Below are 20,315 nucleotides of genomic sequence, written 5' to 3'. Positions count from 1 at the left end.
CACATGCTCTCCCAGGTAATAACCATACACAACTGAGAAACAATGTGTCAAATTCTTGTATCTCAGCGACTGCAGATGCATTTGAAATGCCGCTTAAGATATTTGATGTGTCCTGGATGGATACATGCATGAACTGTGCCTTGTGCCAGCCTGCTTGGTGACATAGGAATATTCTGCCACACCCATGTGCAACATTCAACATGTATGTTTCGAGTACTTTACCATACATTATTTTTGGCACTGGAGATAGAGCAGGGAACAAAGCAGACAAAATTTCTGTCTCCATTAAACTTATATTCTAATTGTCAAGACTGGTTAAAAACAAACACACTAATATGTAACAGACATTTTATATAAGCACAGCCAAAAAATAAAGAATAAAGCAGAGTAAGTTAAAAGCTTGTGATAGGAGCAATAGCTTAGACAGATTGGTCCGGCAAAACCTTTTTTGGTGAGATTGAGCCATGATTCACATACCATGATAAACAAAGACTACCTCGGGCAAAGCTAATGAATAGTGAACGAGAAAGTCCGTGTGCTCATCATATTGTAAGAACTGTGGGGAGGTCACAGAATCGGAAGAGCTTGGACCAGGGTGCTGTTCATGGAAGTATATGTGGTAAGTAAAATATATTTTGAAGTACAGTTGACATGATAAGACTTCTTTCTTTGGAACACAGAAAACTTGCTCTCTTTGCACGCAGACTTCTGTGGCACATTAAGTGGGTCCTGTAGGCAACTCACTGAAAATGCAATTATTTGTTGTTCATGTGATGCTTACAAAAGACAGAATCACCTCAGGATTTCCTTCATTCATGCATTCTTTCATCCACCCCTTCATTTATGAGCATTTATCCAGCACCTAACACCTCTCCCCTTGTGGAAGAGAAAGGAATAAAGCTCCGTCCCCATGTTCAAGGACAGACTCTTGCTGATGAAGACAAATGGCTGATTAAAAAATAGTTTGGTAAGTGCCGGCGTCGCCATTTATGCAGAATGCTCCGTCAGATTTGAGGAGCAGAGATCAGCTAGGTCAGCTAGGGAATGCTTTCCCAGGGAGTGAGAATCAGAATCAATCGACACCCTCTGAAGCATGAGGAGAAGCTTGCGAGACCAAGCCAGGGAGGGAACCAGAGCGGGCAGAGGGACATCTAGGCGGAGGGCTGCACGGTTAGAAGCACAGACAGGGGCGGCGGGGGGCAGAGCAAGGTCAAGGGACCTCAACACTTTGATGCTGCTAGAATGAGGTTTCTCAGCTTCACAAATGACTGCCTTCTTTGCTAGAAATGCAGATTTTCAGACACCTCCCTGGGAGATGCTGATTCAGTAGGTACACCGTGGGCAGTGGGCATGTGCTTCTCCATACCGGGGAATCGTGATTCCTTGGAAGTTTCAGATCCACTGTCCTGAAGGATAAAGAGTCAGGGCCTGGGAGAGGTGTGCCTGGAGACATGAGCATATCAGAAAGGCCACACGTGGACTGAATGCACAGACAAGTACACGGACTGTCTATATGCCAACATCTAAGTCTCTTCACACAGTTTGTAGGAGGAAGGAGGGAAAGAAGGGAAGAAGAACAGACGAGGAAGACTAGAGGACCAGCAGAGGTGTTTATATTTTAGTTTGGCAAGGAAGAAAATCAGCCTCCTCACACACGCACTACCATCGTCTACTATTTCATAGAAAGGACATTTTAAAAACAAAAATGTCACAAGACGCAACCTCCCAGAAGAAGTAGAAACACTGAATTACTTTGCTGTGCTACCATCAAAAAGTACCACGAACTGATAGCTGAGGTCACTCGGGTTCATCATCTCACGGCTCGGCGGGTCAGAGGTCCACCAGGGGGTCTCTCTGGCGGATGCCAAGGTGTTGGCAGGCCGGCACCCCTCTCGGAAAGCTCCCGAGGGAAAAGTTTCCATGCCTTTTCTTGATTCTGGAGGCGCTCACATTCATGGGCCCTGGTCCCTTTTCGGTCTTCAAGCCGGCAGTACTGGGATTAGACACAGTCCCCATTGTTGAAACGGGCTCAGTCATTTCTACATCAAATCTCTCTGACTCTTCTTCCCTCGTCACATCCCTTTCTCCGACCAAAACTGAGAGAGGTTCTTCACTTTTAAGGACTCGAGTGATGGCACTGGGCCCACCTGGAGAAACCAGGACCTGCTGCCTGTTGCCATGGCTTTAACTTCACCACATCTGCCTTTGCCTCTTTGGCACATGAAGTGATGTAATCACAGGCTCTGGGGACGAGGAAGTGGATTCCTTCAGGGGGAGGACATTGTTCCGCGGACCACAGATAAGTTACATGGAACAAAATCTAGCTTTGTGAGAATCTCCCTCCATTGTCCTTGATTTTCTCCCACCCCCCTGGCCCGGCAATGGCCCCATGAGGAAGGAACGCTCACTGGTCTGTAAGACGGTGTTGAGGACCGGGGCCCGTCAGCATCTAGCAAGGGATTTTAGGCACAGCAGTCCCGAGGGTCACATCTCTTTCAGTGAAGAGGCTTCCACAAGTATCTAATTAACTCAGGTAATATACATTTATTAATCAAAAAGAGGTGACTGATTCTTTTTTTAAATTCCCAGTTAAAACTGTCAGATCGTTTCAGTGTTATTTTATACTCAGTTTAAGCCGAGGTCTTTAAGAATGAAGGTTTTCAGTAGATCTGTCCCAAAGCTGGTTGCCTTAAAAGCTTTACCTTAGACAGTATAGGGAACTCACGTTTATCACATGAAATAGTTTGGCAAGTAATAGCCTATCTGTAGATTTTGTCTTTTTATGAGAAAGCCTTTGTGTGTGCTGACATAGACAAATAAACCCAGTTAGCACAAAAGCTGGTCTGTGCAAGTATATTAGTTCTTCCAAAGAATTTTTTTTAAAAATAACATCTCACTGCATAATAAATGAACCTGAGGGGAATGAAGGAAGTTCATTTAGAGGCAAAAGAAAGAACACAGCAATACATGGCGAAATTTAATAGCTGAGAGAAATGACTGAGCTCAGCATAAAGTCCGGTGCCTCTCAATCACTCCAGAGTCTGCAAGCTTTGTTTTATTCCTTTGTGACAGATGAAGTTTAATAAAGTGTATTCACTTTTACAGTTTCCCTTGACTCTGGTTCTAAGTCACTTTTCTCCAGCTCTGTATTTTCTCTTAGACTCCAGCAAATCATCGCTAAGCCCAAGAATTAAAGAGGGAACACAGTTCAGAGAACATCTGGCTGCCTAGGGTGCTATTACCAAGACTTAACGGCTTTGGATTCAAAGAGGAGAACAGCAGGAACGTAGAAGGTCTATGCTCTGTATTTCGTGTTCGTAAGTTTATCTTCTGGATGAGTCACAGAAGTCCTTCCTGTCCTTCACCGTCGAATGATTTACTGATAAGTTCCCCCTCTTGGAGAATTGAACTTTTTAAAATAAAATATACAAAAGAATATAAGGAAGAAATAGATGATTCATTCCAGTACTACTCAGAATTTACCACTGTGAATATTTTGTCCTAAATGTGTTCAAAAATCTTTTAAGAGGTGACGCAGCTCGAGTACAGGGTAAGGTTGTGTAAATGCGCCCTGCTGTGTCACTGTCCCTGGACACTGCTATAAAGCCTGGAACAGCTCATTCAAGGACCAATTTTAGGTACTGGTGGGAGACATATACATATGCTTTTAGATGTTTATACATACATGAAACGAATGTACATGTATGTGTATGTGTATATATTTTTTCTTCTGGAATACTTAGGACTCAAAACACTGTAGCGCAAAACTCAGAAGTTGGCCTCAGCCTCCAAAAGAAGGTTCCAGGAGAAGCCTCTGAGACCTGACCTGAGGCTGGAAGGAGGGTCTCAGCACTCGGAAAGCAGACTGCACTCCATGATGTTGGTGGATCTCGTCCATCAGTTGAAGGCTTAAAGAGAACAAAAGCAACCACTCTTCTGCAAGTAAGAGGGAACTCCCCATGCCTGACTGTTGTGAGCTAGAATATTGGTCTTATCCTACCTTCTGACTGAACTGCACCATGCACTTCCAAGATGTGCAGCTTGCCAACTGCAGCTCTTGGGATTTCTCAGACTCTCAGCTTTTATAATCATTTGAGCCAATTCCTTATTTTATATTTTATGTATATATAGACACACACACACACATCTTATTGGTTCTGTTTTCTGGTGAACACTGATTAAACACTATTTGTTTCCATTTATAAGGTATTTGCAAAAAGACAAAAGTAAAGTGGATAAAGAACAGATTGGTAGTTGAAAAGACTTAAGGACTAGGGCAAGGTGTTACTACAAAGCAATAACATGCAAAAGATTTTTTGAGTTGCAGAGTTGTATACCTTGATCCTGATGATGGCTACATAGGTTTACACGTGTGTTAATGTTGACAGAATTATACACTAAAGAAAATAAGTTGTACTATATTTAAAAAGTTTTGACAAACAGCATGGCATAAGTTTAAGATGTACATCATAATGGCATGACATATGTCAATTACATCTCAATAAAACTGGGGAAACAAAGTTAAGTTTTACAAAGAGAAATGTCATTCTCCTGCTTTTCCTAAAGTAATAATGCCTCATGTAAAGAAGTAATCAAGGAAGAAAAATTAAAAAGTGAAAATTTAAATGAGCCTCAAATCTGATCATGCAGAAATAGCATAAGTGACACTACATGATCCTCATTCCAGGTATCCTACTACACATCTGTGTGGACAGGTGGATGAATGGATGGCTAGGAAGACACAAGGAAAGGGAAAAGAGAAATACTCTAGGGAATGTGAGATTGTAGATGACTTAAAGTTACAAAATGCTAAATATTTTGCTAGATTTAATAGAAGAAATACATTGAAAAAAATTGTTAAAATGCACATAAATGATTCTACTCCAAAACACAAAAATCCCCCAATATCCCTAAAATTTAGAAAAGATTATATATAACATTAAGAATCAGTAGTTGTTCCACTGTTATTTAACATAGTACTGGAGGTCCTAGCCACGGCAATCAGACAAAACAAAGAAATACAAGGAATCCAGATTGGTAAAGAAGAAGTTAAACTGTCACTATTTGCAGATAACATGATACTGTACATAAAAAACCCTAAAGACTCCACCCCAAAACTACTAGAACTGATAGCGGAATACAGCAAAGTTGCAGGATACAAAATCAACACACAGAAATCTGTGGCTTTCCTATACACTAACAATGAACCAACAGAAAGAGAAATCAGGAAAACAACTCCATTCACAATTGCATCAAAAAAAATAAAATACCTAGGAATAAACCTAACCAAGGAAGTGAAAGACTTATACTCTGAAAACTACAAGTCACTCTTAAGAGAAATTAAAGGGGACACTAACAGATGGAAACTCATCCCATGCTTGTGGCTAGGAAGAATTAATATTGTCAAAATGGCCATCCTGCCCAAAGCAATATACAGATTTGATACAATCCCTATGGAACTGACAGCAACATTCTTCAATGAACTGGAACAAATAATTCAAAAATTCATATGGAAACACCAAAGACCCCGAATAGCCAAAGCAATCCTGAGAAAGAAGAATAAAGTAGGGGGGATCTCACTCCCCAACTTCAAACTCTACTATAAAGCCATAGTAATCAAGACAATTTGGTACTGGCACAAGAGCAGAGCCACAGACCAATGGAACAGACTAGAGAATCCAGACATTAACCCAGACATATATGGTCAATTAACATTTGATAAAGGAGCCATGGACATACAATGGCGAAATGACAGTCTCTTCAACAGATGGTGCTGGCAAAACTGGACAGCTACATGTAGGAGAATGAAACTGGACCATTGTCTAACCCCATATACAAAAGTAAACTCAAAATGGATCAAAGACCTGAATGTAAGTCATGAAACCATTAAACTCTTGGAAGAAAACATAGGCAAAAACCTCTTAGACATAAACAAGAGTGACCTCTTCTTGAACATATCTCCCCGGGCAAGGAAAACAACAGCAAAATTGAGTAAGTGGGACTATATTAAGCTGAAAAGCTTCTGTACAGCAAAAGACACCATCAATAGAACAAAAAGGATCCCTACAGTATGGGAGAATATATTTGAAAATGACGCATCCGATAAAGGCTTGACATCCAGAATATATAAAGAGCTCACACGCCTCAACAAACAAAAAACAAATAACCCAATTAAAAAATGGGCAGAGGAACTGAACAGACAGTTCTCCAAAAAAGAAATACAGATGGCCAACAGACACATGAAAAGATGCTCCACATCGCTAATTATCAGAGAAATGCAAATTAAAACTACAATGAGGTATCACCTCACACCAGTAAGGATGGCTGCCATCCAAAAGACAGAGAACAACAAATGTTGGCGAGGCTGTGGAGAAAGGGGAACCCTCCTACACTGCTGGTGGGAATGTAAGTTAGTTCAACCATTGTGGAAAGCAGTATGGAGGTACATCAAAATGCTCAAAACAGACCTACCATTTGACCTAGGAATTGCACTCCTAGGAATTTACCCTAAGAATGCAGCAATCAAGTTTGAGAAAGACAGATGCACCCCTATGTTTATCGCAGCACTATTTACAATAGCCAAGAATTGGAAGCAACCTAAATGTCCATCGATAGATGAATGGATAAAGAAGATGTTGTACATATACACAATGGAATACTACTCAGCCATAAGAAAAGGGCAAATCCAACCATTTGCAGCAACATGGATGGAGCTGGAGGGTATTATGCTCAGTGAAACAAGCCAAGTGGAGAAAGAGAAATACCAAATGATTTCACTCATCTGTGGAATATAAGAACAAAGGAAAAACTGAAGGAACAAAACAGCAGCAGAATCACAGAACTCAAGAATGGACTAACAGGTACCAAAGGGAAAGGGACTGGGGAGGATGGGTGGGTAGGGAGGGATAAGGGGGGGAGAAGTAGGGGGGTATTAAGATTAACATACATGGGGGGGTAGGAGAAAAGGGAGGGCTGTACAACACAGAGAAGGCAAGTAGGGATTCTACAACATTTTGCTATGCTGATGGACAGTGACTCTAAAGGGCTTTATAGGGGGGACCTGGTATAGGGGAGAGCCTAGTAAACATAATATTCATCATGTAAGTGTAGATTAGTGATACCAAAAAAAAAAAAAGGGCAGTTCCTGTGTGGTAACCTCCAATGAGTTCTACACAAGAGTATAAAGGGCACATAAAAGTGTAGGCAAAGGGTCTGTTTGTGTTTATACAGAGGATCAAAGCCTAATTGGGCTACCCTGAAAATGAACTAAGATATGATATGAAAAAGAACTTCCAACATCAGCACTCTCTGGAAGACTCATGCCAGAAGATGGTCATCAAAAAACCCCAACAAAGATCCACGCACTGCTACAGCTGTAGATGCACTCATCCCACCAGCTCCTGGACATGCCATGGGAATGAGGAAGGAGATATCTAAGCTGGCCTGTGCATACAGTAAAACAACAAATTTGACTGGATCTATACTGTTGGAACTTAATCAAGAATTAGGAGAAGTGCAAATTGTAGCACTCCAAAATCTTACAACTACAGACTATTTACTGTTAAAAGAACATAAGGGATGTGAACATTCCCCAGGAATGGGTTGTTTTAATTTGTCTGATTTCTCTCAGACTGTTCAAGTTCAGTTGGACAATATCCACCATATCATAGATAAGTTTTCACAAATGCCTAAGGTGCCTAACTGGTTTTCTTGGTTTCACTGGAGATGGCTGGTAATTACAGGTATGCTTTGGTTATGTAACTATACTCCTATTATGTTAATGTGTGTGCGCAATTTAAGTAGTAGCTTAAAACCTATACATGCTGAAGTTACTCTACAAGAAGATATGTCAAAGAAATAATCAATCTTCCCATGTTTTCTGCCGCCTGCTACTTCTATAGCTTTTCTTCTTCCTTCCTAATTACAACCCTTAAATAGAATTCGTGCCTCATATCAAATTTACCGAGTATCATAATTCTTCCAAGTGGTAAAGATACCTCAAGACAAATGCTGGGCATAGAAGCTACAGGGCATAAATATGCAAAGAAATAAAAAGGTAACCATTTCAAACAATAAGGCCTCTCTCTCACTTACCAACTTTACATTTCCCTGTATGGCCCCGGAAGATGACTGGTTAGCCAGAGACAGGTAAGATTCCTCAAGGGAGGAACAACCTAAGACAGGCACAGTCGCAGGGGGGCCATCAGGTGAGAAATTGGGGATCAACAGAGGTGAGGCTTAGAACCTCACCCCCCCTGTTCTGAGAGAAATCTTCTGCATCCGTGGATGTTTTATTGCCCTTGTCCAGCTTGGATTAACACCTAGTCTACAGGCACACACCTGATCATCTACATTTGCTCTCTTACAACACTAAACTATGTTTTCTACCTTTATCTTGTATCTACCTACCACTTCAGCATTTTATTAAAAATTATGATAATAAAGAGAGAAATGTGGTATCCACATATAAATCAAGTATAAAAATCAAATGAGTATTCACATTTGAACTGACTGTTTATAGTTCATAATGCATGAGCAAAACCGAAGGTTTCTGTGATGACTGCCCTTGTACTGTTCACCATGTATGAACTTATTCACTGTGTAAGAATTTGTTCACCATGTAAGAACTTGTTTGTTATGCCTCAGAAGATGGGAGACTGACGAAAATTAGGCTTGGGGTGGATTAATGATTGTGCATTGAGCATTGACTCCCCTATACAGAATTTTATTGTTGTTAACAACCATTTGATCAATAAATATGAGAGATGCCCTCACAAAAAAAAAAAAAAAGTACACACTTCTAATGGTAAAATCATAAGTAACCGGGATGTAATGAATATAGTCAAGATATTGTAACAGCTTGGTATGGTGATAGCTGGTACCTAGAATTGTCATGTATATAAATGTTGAATCACTATGTTGTACACCTGAAACTAATGTAATGTAATACCGTGTGTCAACTACCCTTCAATAAAAAAATAATTATCAAAAAAAATAAATAAATAAATAAAAAATAAAATTAAAAAAAAAAAAGAATCAGGAGTTGTTTTTTTTTTAACCTATAGTTTTACAGTTTTGATTTACACTGTTGTATAAATAAGGACTTTAACACCTCATTTAATACCCTGTGCCACCTCCTAATTTGTTACTCATTCATTACAGTATTTTTACTTTTTCAGGTTACTCTATATATACACACTGCAAACAGTTCCTGTAGTTGATCATTACTTTGGTATTATGTAAAGATATACATAGTCACAAATACATATATATATATATATATATACACACACCTGTGTATATGTTAAATATATATGTACATACATACACATATTCAGTGTTTGCCAACAATAAATCCTTTTGCCAGTCCTGCATATGAAGTTTTTTATGTAGATTAAATCTTCAATAGCTCACTGGCATTGCTAGGTATTTTTTTAAGGAGAAATTTATAGGCATTTCAGATTGAGAATGTTGGCCAATTGGCTTCATAGTCGAATACTGTCTTGACTGTGTGTAATGTCTTGCCTGACATCTTTCTTGAAAACTTACATTAGCATCTCAATTTTCTTCCTAACAACCTACACCGTCTATGATGACTCACTCCACCTGTCTGTTTGCTAGTCCCACAATCGTCCATTAACCCCGGGACTGCCTGATTCTGAAGCACACCTTGGAATGTAGAGTTTCCTTGTGCTGCTTTCAGAAGCTGTACTCTGTTATGATGAACTCATGAACTGGTTCATTTGACAAACTTTGAGGGTGTCCTTCAAGCCACACAATCATGCCCTAGGCATACAATGATGGAGATGATCGTGGCCAGGCCCTCAGTAAGACATCATCACCTTGTGAGGAGGACAGTCAATGGGAATTATATGATCAACGGTATCATATTATAGGGTCTGCAATGGAGGTATCCGCAGTGGCTGGAAGAGAACTGTTTAGTCTTATGTCCATTTTTCTTACCGCCTTTAACTATCCTTTTTCCTTGGTGAATTATAATGCGAGTCAAGCATTTGCAACCTCGGCCCTACTGACATTTTGGGATAGGTGATCCTTTGCTAAGGACTGCTGTTCTGTGCATCGCATATGTTCAGCGGTACCCCTGAAGCTAAAGTCATATATCCTTAATCAATCAACTAGAAATTCTAATTCGATATCTGTATCATCTGTATCTATATCTCTGTCTATCTTGGGGAAAGTTGGAAAGTGGCTTCCACCCTTTAGATGCCCTCTTCCTTGCTGTGACAATCAGAAATGTCTCCAGCATTCCTAATGCCACCGGGGGGTCGCAAAGTCACCCCCAGACAAGCACCACTGCCCTAAATCAACCCGCCTTTTGTTTTGTTTTAATTGCCTTACAAAGTGGAGACATCTGGTGGTGAGTTTTTGTCTTTTAGAGGCACTTATTCACATCTCATTATTCTTTGAAACGTTATGAGGGTAAGATTAATGAATTTATTATCTTCAAGCGTCTATTCCACTGTCACTCTGAGAAATGACACTGTTCTAAGTTGTTAGTGGCGGGGGGGGCTTCAAATTTTCTAGTTATCAACTGTGCTATTCAGCAAATCACCAGAACTAATGTCATATCTAGAGCTGTGAGTAATTAAAAAAAAATTTTTATCCCATTTTCTTGGTTAGATGTAACCAGTTGATATTTTGGTTAATGTGTCCTAGAGAGTTTATTGGGCCAAAAAGTGGTGCAGGGCTGGGGGACTGGCAAATAGATGCATAGTACCCAATGGACCAAGTAAATCCAAGCATCTTCATTCTTAACACTGACAAAGTAATTATACTAAAATATAACCTGCAGCATTTCATCTTGAAATGTGTAGACTGCAACTGGAAAAAACAAAATTGCTAAATGCATAAATGAGGAACATTTTGACAAACTGAAGCATTCAAATCACTTGTTCTGAAGGAGGTATTATTTTAACTTCAATTTTTTTACTTAGAAAAGTATTCAAATTCTTTGGGATCCTTTGCAAGTAGGCATGTAATTCTGTGTGTCAGACTACAAGTTACAAAAAAGTAAGAGTGAGTTTATTTTTCATTTCATAAACTAGAGTCAGAAGAAAATATACAAGAAATTCAGAGAGTGAATTTATTTTACCCTGTTGAGAGCATGGTTCTGAGTGGTTTACAAATTTGTTCAATCCTCATATCAACTTTCTGAGACAATATTTATTTTTCTGCTTATGTTAAAATAAAAAAAGAAAGGGACAGAGAGGGTAAGTAATCTTCTGAATGTCACACAGCTAGTGCGTAGCCCATCCGGGATCTGAATCAGTGACTCTTGGAGACGGGTCTCCGTTGTTAATCACTTAACCACTTTAGATTCTTTCTCAACAAAAAGAAGCTGAAGTCACTTATCCTTAATCAATCAACTGGAAATTCTAATTCTGTATCTGTCTCACCTGTATCTGTATCTCTGTCTGTCTTGGGGAAAGTCGTAAAAGGTCATTTACACTTCAGGGATGTGATCAGAGGCACTCTGTAAGCACCTGAAAACCTCAAAGCACATGCCATAGAAGTCCTTATGCCCGTGAGTTTGACGCTACCATGGGGACTGAGAAAAAGACAAGCATCCTCTCAATCTTATCAAAGAGCCAGTGCACCGGTCTTCCACGTTCTGCTCTCTACAATTTTGTAGCAATCACACACATATCAGTGGGTCCCCTGCAGTACTTAAACTGTACCGAAAAAGTGGTGTCAATAAAAGCCAGTGCACAACGATGTATTAAGACTGAGCTATTATAATTATTTTTAAATTTAATTTTTTATTTGAGATCGTTCTAGATCGGCACATGGTTTTAAGGAATAATACAAAGGCACTTTCCATCTTCTTTTCCCAGTTTCTCCTGTGGCAACATCTTGCAGAACGATAGGACAGCATCACAACTAGGAGACTGGTATTGATGCAGTTAAGATAAGGAACAGTTCCATCACCAAGACGATCACTTCTGTGCCCTTTTATAGCCACACCCACTTCCCTCCAGCTACTGTAACTGCCGGTGACAAGTAATCTGCTATCTATTTCTATCATTTTGTCGTTTACTTTAAAAACGTTGCATAATTGAAATCACACAATATATAACCCTTTAAGGATTGGCATTTTTCACTCAGCACATTTCTCTGGAAATTCATCTAGGTTGTTGTGTACACCAACAGCTCATTTCTTTTTATTGCTGGGCCATCTTCCATGGATGTATCACAGTTTGTTCAGCCACTCATCTGCTAAAAGACATCTAGGTGATCTCCCATTTTAGGATGTTATAAATAAAGCTCCTATAAAATTAACACACAGGTTCTTTTGTGAATCTAGATTTTTTTTCTCTGGGGTAAATGTTTAGAGATGCAATTGCTGAATTGTACATTAATTGTATGTTTTGTTATTTAAAAAATACCTCGCCAGTAATAAATGAGTGTCCTGTTCCTTGTCAGCGTTTGGGTTTGTCACTATTTTTTTTTATATTTTAGCCATTCTGTGTGTAGTGATATCACCTTTTGCTTTAAATTTTTATTTTCTTGATGGCTAACAAAGTCAAACATCTTTTTATGTGCTTCTTTGCTATTTGTATATCTTCTTTGGTGAAATGTCTCTTTGTCTTTTGCCCACTTTCTGAATGGATTTTTTTAAATCTTGAGTTTAGAACATTCACCATATATTTTTCAATCTTCATTAGATTTGTAGCTTGCAAATATTTTCTCCCAGTCCATTGGTTTGCTTTTTATTCTATTAACAAAGCCCTTTCAAGAACAAAAGTTTTTAATTTAGGTGAGGTCCAATTTACTGACTTTCCCTTTAAAGGGTTATACTTTCACTACGAAGTCTAACAACTTTTTTTTTAATGGAAGTATGGCTGATATACAATCTTATATTGGTTTCAAGTATACAACACAATGATTCAACAGTCACCCATATTATTAAATCCTCACCCCCATTAATGCAGTTACTATCTGTCAAATAGGAAAATGTTACAGAATCATTGGCTATATTCTCCACACTGTACTACCATCCCTGTAACCAATTTATTTACATTATGATTGAGAATTTTTGTGCCCCTTTATTCCCTTCCTCCTCATATAAGTGAAATCGTATGGTGTTTGTCTTTCTCCACCTGGCTTATTTCATTTAGCATAATACCCTCTAGGAAGTCTAATGACTTTTTGCCTAACTACAGAAACTGAAGATTTTCTTCATTTTTTTCTAAAGTTTTATAGTTCCAAGTTTTGTATTTACAACCATGATTTATTTTGAGTTAGTTTTTATGTAAGGTGTGTGATTTAGTTTGCGATTCTTTTTTTTTTTTTGCCTGGGGATATTTAATTACCCCAGCACCATTAATTGAAAAGGTTATCTTTCTTCTGCTGAATTACTGGTTTTGCACTTTTGTTCAAAATCATTTGAGCATGTGTATATGAGTCTGCTGCTGGACTCTACTCTGTTCCATCGATCTATGTGTCTTTGCCAATACCATACAGTCTTGAGTACATTAGTCACATAACTCTTAAAATCAGGTAGACTGACTCATCTCACCTTATTCTTCCTCAAAACTTTTTTAGCTATTCTAATTCTTTTGCTTTTCCATACACATTTTAGAATAATTTTGTCTGTACCCACAGAAAACGTTGCTGCAGTTTTGATAGGAATTGCATGAAACATGTATATGAATTTGGAGGCCACTAACATCTTTACTAGGTGGAATCTTGATACACGCATGCAGTGACTCTCCATTTTAATCTTTCTTTCACTAGCATATTGTATTTTTCTAGTATCTAAGTCCTATGCACATTTTGTTAGATGTATGCCTAAGTGTTTGATTTTTGAACAGCTGTAAATGGTATTATATTTTTTGTTTCAGTGTACACATGCTCATTAATGGTATAAACAAATACAACTGATTTTTTTTTTGTATTTATCTTGCATCCCATGATCTTGCTGAACCTGCTTATATGCTCTAGAAGGCTTTTATCTTTTCTTTTCTTTTTGTAGAGACCTTGAAATTTCCCACATAGAAAACCATGTTATCTGCAAATATGGACAACTAAATACTTCTTTCCTTTGATATAGCCCCGTAATTTCCTTTATTTATGTTTCTGACCAGCTAGAACTTCCTGCACTATATTGAATTAGCATAGTTAAAGCAGACATCATTGTAATATTTCCAGTCTTAAGGAGGAAGGCATTCAGTCTTTCATCATTAAATATAGTATTAACTGTAGGTTCTAAAAATATGCCCTTAATCATGTTGAGGAAGTTCTTTATTCCTATTTTTGTAGAGTTTTAATCATGAATTGCTTTTAGATTTTGTCAAATGCTTTCTCTACATCAATTGCCATAATCACGAGGTTTTTCTTTTTCAGTCTGCCAATATGGTTAATTACATTGATTGATTTTTCAAATATTGAACCAGCTTTGCAGCCCTGAAATAAACTTCACTTGGTCATGGCTGATAATTCTTTTAATGTATTGCCAAATTGTATTTGCAAATATTTTGCTAAGAATTTTCGCATTTATATCCATGAAGAATGCAGGTCCATAGTTTTTTGTACTACCTTTATCTGTTTTTGTTATGAGAGTAATAAAAGCTTTATAAAATATATTGGAAAGGATTCCCATTTTTCTATATTCTGGAAGAAGTTGTGTAAAACTTCTGTTAATTCTTCTTTTAATATTTGGTAGAATTTTCCAGTGAATTCATCTGCCATAAAGATGTCTTTTTTTGTGGAGCTTTTAAATTATGAATTTAATCCTTAATAGTTAGAAGGTTATTTAAATGATCTATTTCATATAAAGTGAGTTGTGGTAGGTTGTGTTTTTTTTTAAGGAATTGATCCATTTTATCTCAATTTTAAATTTATGAGTGGGGTTCTTCAGAGAATTCCCTTATTACCCTTTAATGTTATCAGGCTCTGTCCTGTGATATATATATCATAGGTTCCAAACACAGGGTATGTAGTAATCACTGAATTATTTAGTAGTATACTATTTAGTTTCCAAGTGTTTGGAGACTTTCCTGTTATCTCTCTGTTACTGCTTTCTAGTATGATTCCACTGCTGTCAATCAACACCCCATCTGATTTCAATTCTGTTAAATTTGTTGAGATTTGTATCATGCCCATGAAATGATCTGTCTATGTTTCATGGGTATTTAAAAAGATGCAGGTGGAGGGATAGGTGAAATACGTGAAAGGGATTAAGAAGTACAAACTCCTACTTATAAAATAAATATGTTACAGGAATGGAAAGTGCAGCATGGAAAATATAGTCAATAATACTGAAAAAGAACTGTGTGGTGACAGATGGTAGTTGCACTTACCATGGTGAGCATTTCATTATATATATATATATATATATATATAAAATCACTCTGTTGTATACCTGAAACTGATATAATATTATTTGTCAAATACAATACAAATTTTTAAAATGTATAATCTGCTGTTTTGGGGTGAAGTGTTCTATGAATATCAATTAGATCCTGTTGGTTGGTGGTGTGCTTGAGCTCTTCTGGGTCCTTGCTGATTTCCTGTCTAGGTGTCCCATCAGTTGTTCTAGAAGGGGTGCTGAAGTCTCCAACTACAGTTATGGGTTTGCCTATTTTTCCTTTCAGTCACACTCTCTTTTTGCTTCACACATTTTACAGGTCTGTTATCTGGCTGCACGCACTTAGGACTGCTCTGTCTTCTTTGTGGATTGACTCTTGTATCATTGTATAACAGCCATCTCTGTCTCTGGTGATTTTCTTTGCTCTGGTGAGTATATTTGATATTAATACAGTCACTCCTGTTCTGTTTCCTTTTGACAAATATTTGCATGATGTATCATTTTCCATTTGCTTACATTCAACTTGTTTGTATCATTTTATTTGAAATAAATTTTTTGTTGACGGTGCTTTGTTGGCCCACAGTCTCTCATGCACTCTGCCAATCTCTTTCTTTAAATTGTTCTATTTAGACTATTTACCTTTAATGCAATTGTTGATATGTTAGGCTTACATCTACCATTTTAATTTTTGTTTTATGCTTGTTCTTTTTTATATCTCTGTGTTCTTTTCCCTGACTTCCTATGAACATGTGTTGGAATTTCATCTTGATTTATCTGTAGTGTTTTTTGGTGTATCTTTTTATTTAGGATCTTACCGGTGGCTTTAGGAATCGCATTATATATTCATAGCATAGTCGACTGGTGTGACCATTTTATCAGTTCAAGTGAATTATATACATGTAATGTATAATGTATAATTCATATTATATATAGTTATATATAATTTATATATCTACACTTACCTGACTTTATATCCCTTTGTCCTCCCCCATTTATAATACTGTTGCCTAAAGTGGTTTCTCTCCATCCTTTTAGAACTACATCCGACAATGTTATTCTTGCTTTTACCATGAAACAAAATTTAGAAAATCCAAGGGAGAAGGAAAGTGTACTGAATTTTTATATTTTTGCTTCCTGCATTCTTTCTTCCTGGGGTGCTAAGATTCTTTGACCATCTTCTTTCTGTTTAGGGGACTTCCTTCAGCTGCTCTTTTAGGCTAGATGGACTGGTGACAAATCCTCTTTATTTATCTGCGTCTGTGGACGTTTTGATTTTCTTTCATTCCTAAGGGATATTGTTGCTGCATATAGGATTTCGCATTAACATTCTTTACTTTCGGTAACTGAAAAATGCTGCATGACTTCCTCCTGCCCTCCATTCCTTCTAATGAAAAATCTGCTGTCATGTCATCTTTCTCGCTCACTCTCAGATGTCCGTTCGTTTGCCTCTAATTTTCAGGAGGTCGGTACGTATCTTGGTGTGAATTTCTGCTCTTGGGGTTTGGTCAACTATTTGAATCTGTAAGCTATGCTTTTAGCCAAACTGGTGAAATGTGTAGCCTTTACTTGTCTGAGTTCCTCAGTCCTGCTGATTTTCTCCTCTCCTTCCACGACCCCTGTGGATCCAATCTTATATCCTCTGTTATAGTCCCACAGGCCCATGAGGCTTTGTTCTATTTTTTTTTCCGTTTATTTTTCTGCATTGTTCCGAACATGTAATGTCTGTTGACATGTTGCCCACGTTTCTGATTCTTGCCTCTGTCCCTCCCATTCTGCTGTTGAGCCGCTCCATGGTGTTTGCCAAGGCTAGTTCCTCATTTGCTCCAAGCGTGCTTGCTGTTCTTCTAATTACACTGAGTTACAGATTTTTAGGGAGGAAGACCAAAGGATGGAGGTGTCATTCTTATGCTAACCTATCAAGGGTACACACTAGCCACCTGATTCATCCCTGTTGACATTGACCTTGACCATCAGCTTAGGTTGTGTTCTTCAGTGTTCTCCATTATAAAGTTACTTTCAATTTCCCTGCTTTCTACACTGTATTCTTTGCAAAGAAGTCATTGTAGGAAGCTCACATTTTAGGGATAGGGAGGGAGTTATGTTCTACCTCCTTGGCAGGGGGTAAAGGAAGAGAGAGTATCTACATAAATTATTTGGAATTCTTCTGTGACTGCCTACATTTTAACTTCAATGTCTCATTTAGCTCATATTATAGCTCTATTAAGCCCATTTAACATGAGAAAATGTAGGCTGACAGGTTTAGTTACTCACCGCCCCCCCACCCCCAATCACAAATCAAGAAAGAATCATATTGTCTGGGACTCCCATTCCCATTACATTACATTTTGATGTACAAGTGAATCATACCACGGGGCATCTGGTTTGGTTCTTTACCTCCATTAACCTGTTTGATTTCTCTCAGATGAAGAATGACGCAACCCCTGGAAATGGCAGGGGCTCTGGTTTCGGTGCATCTCCTTCTGGATCTCGGCTGGCGTTTCCATCACGGTGTTTCGCTTCCGCTCCCCAGACCGCTGCAATCCCTTTATTGTATCAGCGAATCTAGCTGCGAAGGTTTGGTGTTATGCTCCCTAAGGGTAGCGCTGACCTGACCTCAAGGACTGGTTGGTTGGTTTATTGTATATTTCAAGCTAGAGGTCTAGATACGATGGTGGAAAACCACGGCTCTATTGAGAGGCTGGGTGGCTTTTTCAGACTTCTTTGTTTGAATTGGTAAGAAATGCTCATCTGTCTATTTCACACACTAAAATGACCTCCGGGTCTGAGACAGAACGTAGGACAATATGATGTATGTGCTTTCTTTGGCTGTGCAACCCACGACCGCAAGTTCCAATTTCCTTTGGCAAGGAGCCAGGGCTTCACCCTTAACCCCCAGGCGTGCCCTATCATGTGGCATTCTCCCTCTCTCATGAACATCAATCCCTACACACCATTTGTGTTCACAATGAGGTACAAAACCTCTGAAATGGAAAATATAGAAGCTGTAGATAAATAGTGTAAGAGTCATATCACTATGGCTAATGTGACATGAAATGTTGATCTTGGTGAGAAATAGGAATAATCCTCTAAATTTATGGTCCTATCAAGGGCTCATCTATTTCAATACTTGAGTACAACTCTTATTTGATGATCATTGAGGGCTGTTGTGTACACAACACTCTGCCTGTATAAAGCATTTTTTACTTTGCAAAGGACTTTTACAAGCCTCTTTTTATTTGCTCACCTAACAGCCCTATAAAACGTGAGGATCAGGGATTAGCAAGAGCTTCTGATCCCTGAATGAACATCCGAATCACCTGCAGAGCTTAGCTGTTGCTCTATTGGCCCTGCCAACTGAGAGTCTGACTCCATGAGACTTTTGCACATGCTCTCTTTTCCAGGCAGGGTCCTCCCCTTTTACCTCATTAATTTGCCTCTCCTTTCCTTCATCCTCGACATCTCAGGCCCCTTTCACCTGCCCTAGAGTCTTCCTGCTTCATAAGCTGAAGGCCACTATTGTAAGCCCTCCTTTGAAATATTTATTTCTCTTAATAGTGACGATGTATTATGTTTATCTCCCCAAATATCCTGCCGGAGACATTTTATTTTTTCTCCCCCAGTTCCTAGCACAGTATCTGGCACATTCCTGGTGCTTAATAAATGTGTGTTCATGAAAAATATGGTGAATGAATGAATGGCTAAGTGACGTGTCTGAAACAGGGCTCAGGCAACTATTTTTTAAACAATCCCTCCTGGGTGACTCTGAGTTGAAATTCTTTATACTAGAATGTCTCCATTGTGCAGGTGAGAAAAATAGGTGCAAAGGGGAGAAGTGTTTGTGCTGAAGTCACCCAGTTCAGGTGAAGCAGAGGAGGAGATGGAGCTCAGAGCTGTTGCCTCTCCTGGGATCTGCCACTGGCCAGTCCTCTGTCTCTAGCCTGTCCTTTGCAGGCCACATCCTGGGATGCTTTTCCCATTTCCCCAGGCAGAGGGAGGAGACCGCCTTCTATGCTTTTGGAGAATCCTTTACCATCTCCATTAAATAGCTATCACACTACATGAGGCTGAGGAGCTCACCTGCACATGTCACTCAGCAGTGAGCTCCAGGTGACAAAGACCAGTACATTGCCCATTTCTGTATCCCCAGCACCTAGTAGAATGTCTGCGATGTGATTCCCTAAACAATACTTACTGGATGGATGGACAGACAAGTGAATATATTATGAATAGTTATAGGAAGTTGAAAATTTTTAAAAAGCACTTTATTATAAGTGAAGGTTTTGAACCACTTTAGTGATCACTTTTTTTCTATGAGAATAGAAATTCAATGGAAACAAACACCTACCAGGAAACACACAAGTGTGTCCGCTGTGGGCAATAGCATATTTATGTGTCCGGTGGTCGATAAGTCTTTAATATAATCAATTAGGAGTTCACGATGCCTTAGCCAGGACATGATGGCTGGGCCATATGAACACTCTTTCCCAGAAGATCAAGAGCTGAGATGATTCTTGCCCAGCAAGAATGTGACGTTCCCCTTAAAATTTTACAATCACTTCAACCTAATTTTTAGAGGTCATGCTGACTGGATATGACAAACCACTGAGAGGGTTGTGTGACCCACACTCTCCCAGGTCAAATGAGGTCAAATCAGGTTCTATTTCAGATGAGCTTCCTGGAGGATTTCCAGAAAACATTGCCTAATGGCCACAAATGCCACAGGTATAGGCTGTAATGAGTAACAAAGATAATTTGCATTCAAAGAGCAGTTCCTGACATGATCTCAGTTAACTCTTCCAATAGACCTTTGAAGCTGTGTTGTAGGAAAGACACTGAAGTTCAGAGAACTTAAGGATCTTGCCCATGACCATCAGCTAGAAGAGGTGGTGCTTCACACCAAACCAGCCTGATTCACTATGTTACCCTGCCTCTCTGAATATTGGCCAATATATTAGCAACTAAAAATGTGGAAGAAAAACAAATA

Source organism: Manis pentadactyla, chromosome 5 (genome assembly GCF_030020395.1).
Source record: "Manis pentadactyla isolate mManPen7 chromosome 5, mManPen7.hap1, whole genome shotgun sequence".
In the NCBI taxonomy this organism is placed as follows: domain Eukaryota; kingdom Metazoa; phylum Chordata; class Mammalia; order Pholidota; family Manidae; genus Manis; species Manis pentadactyla.
Note: the sequence above shows the minus strand (reverse complement) of the source record.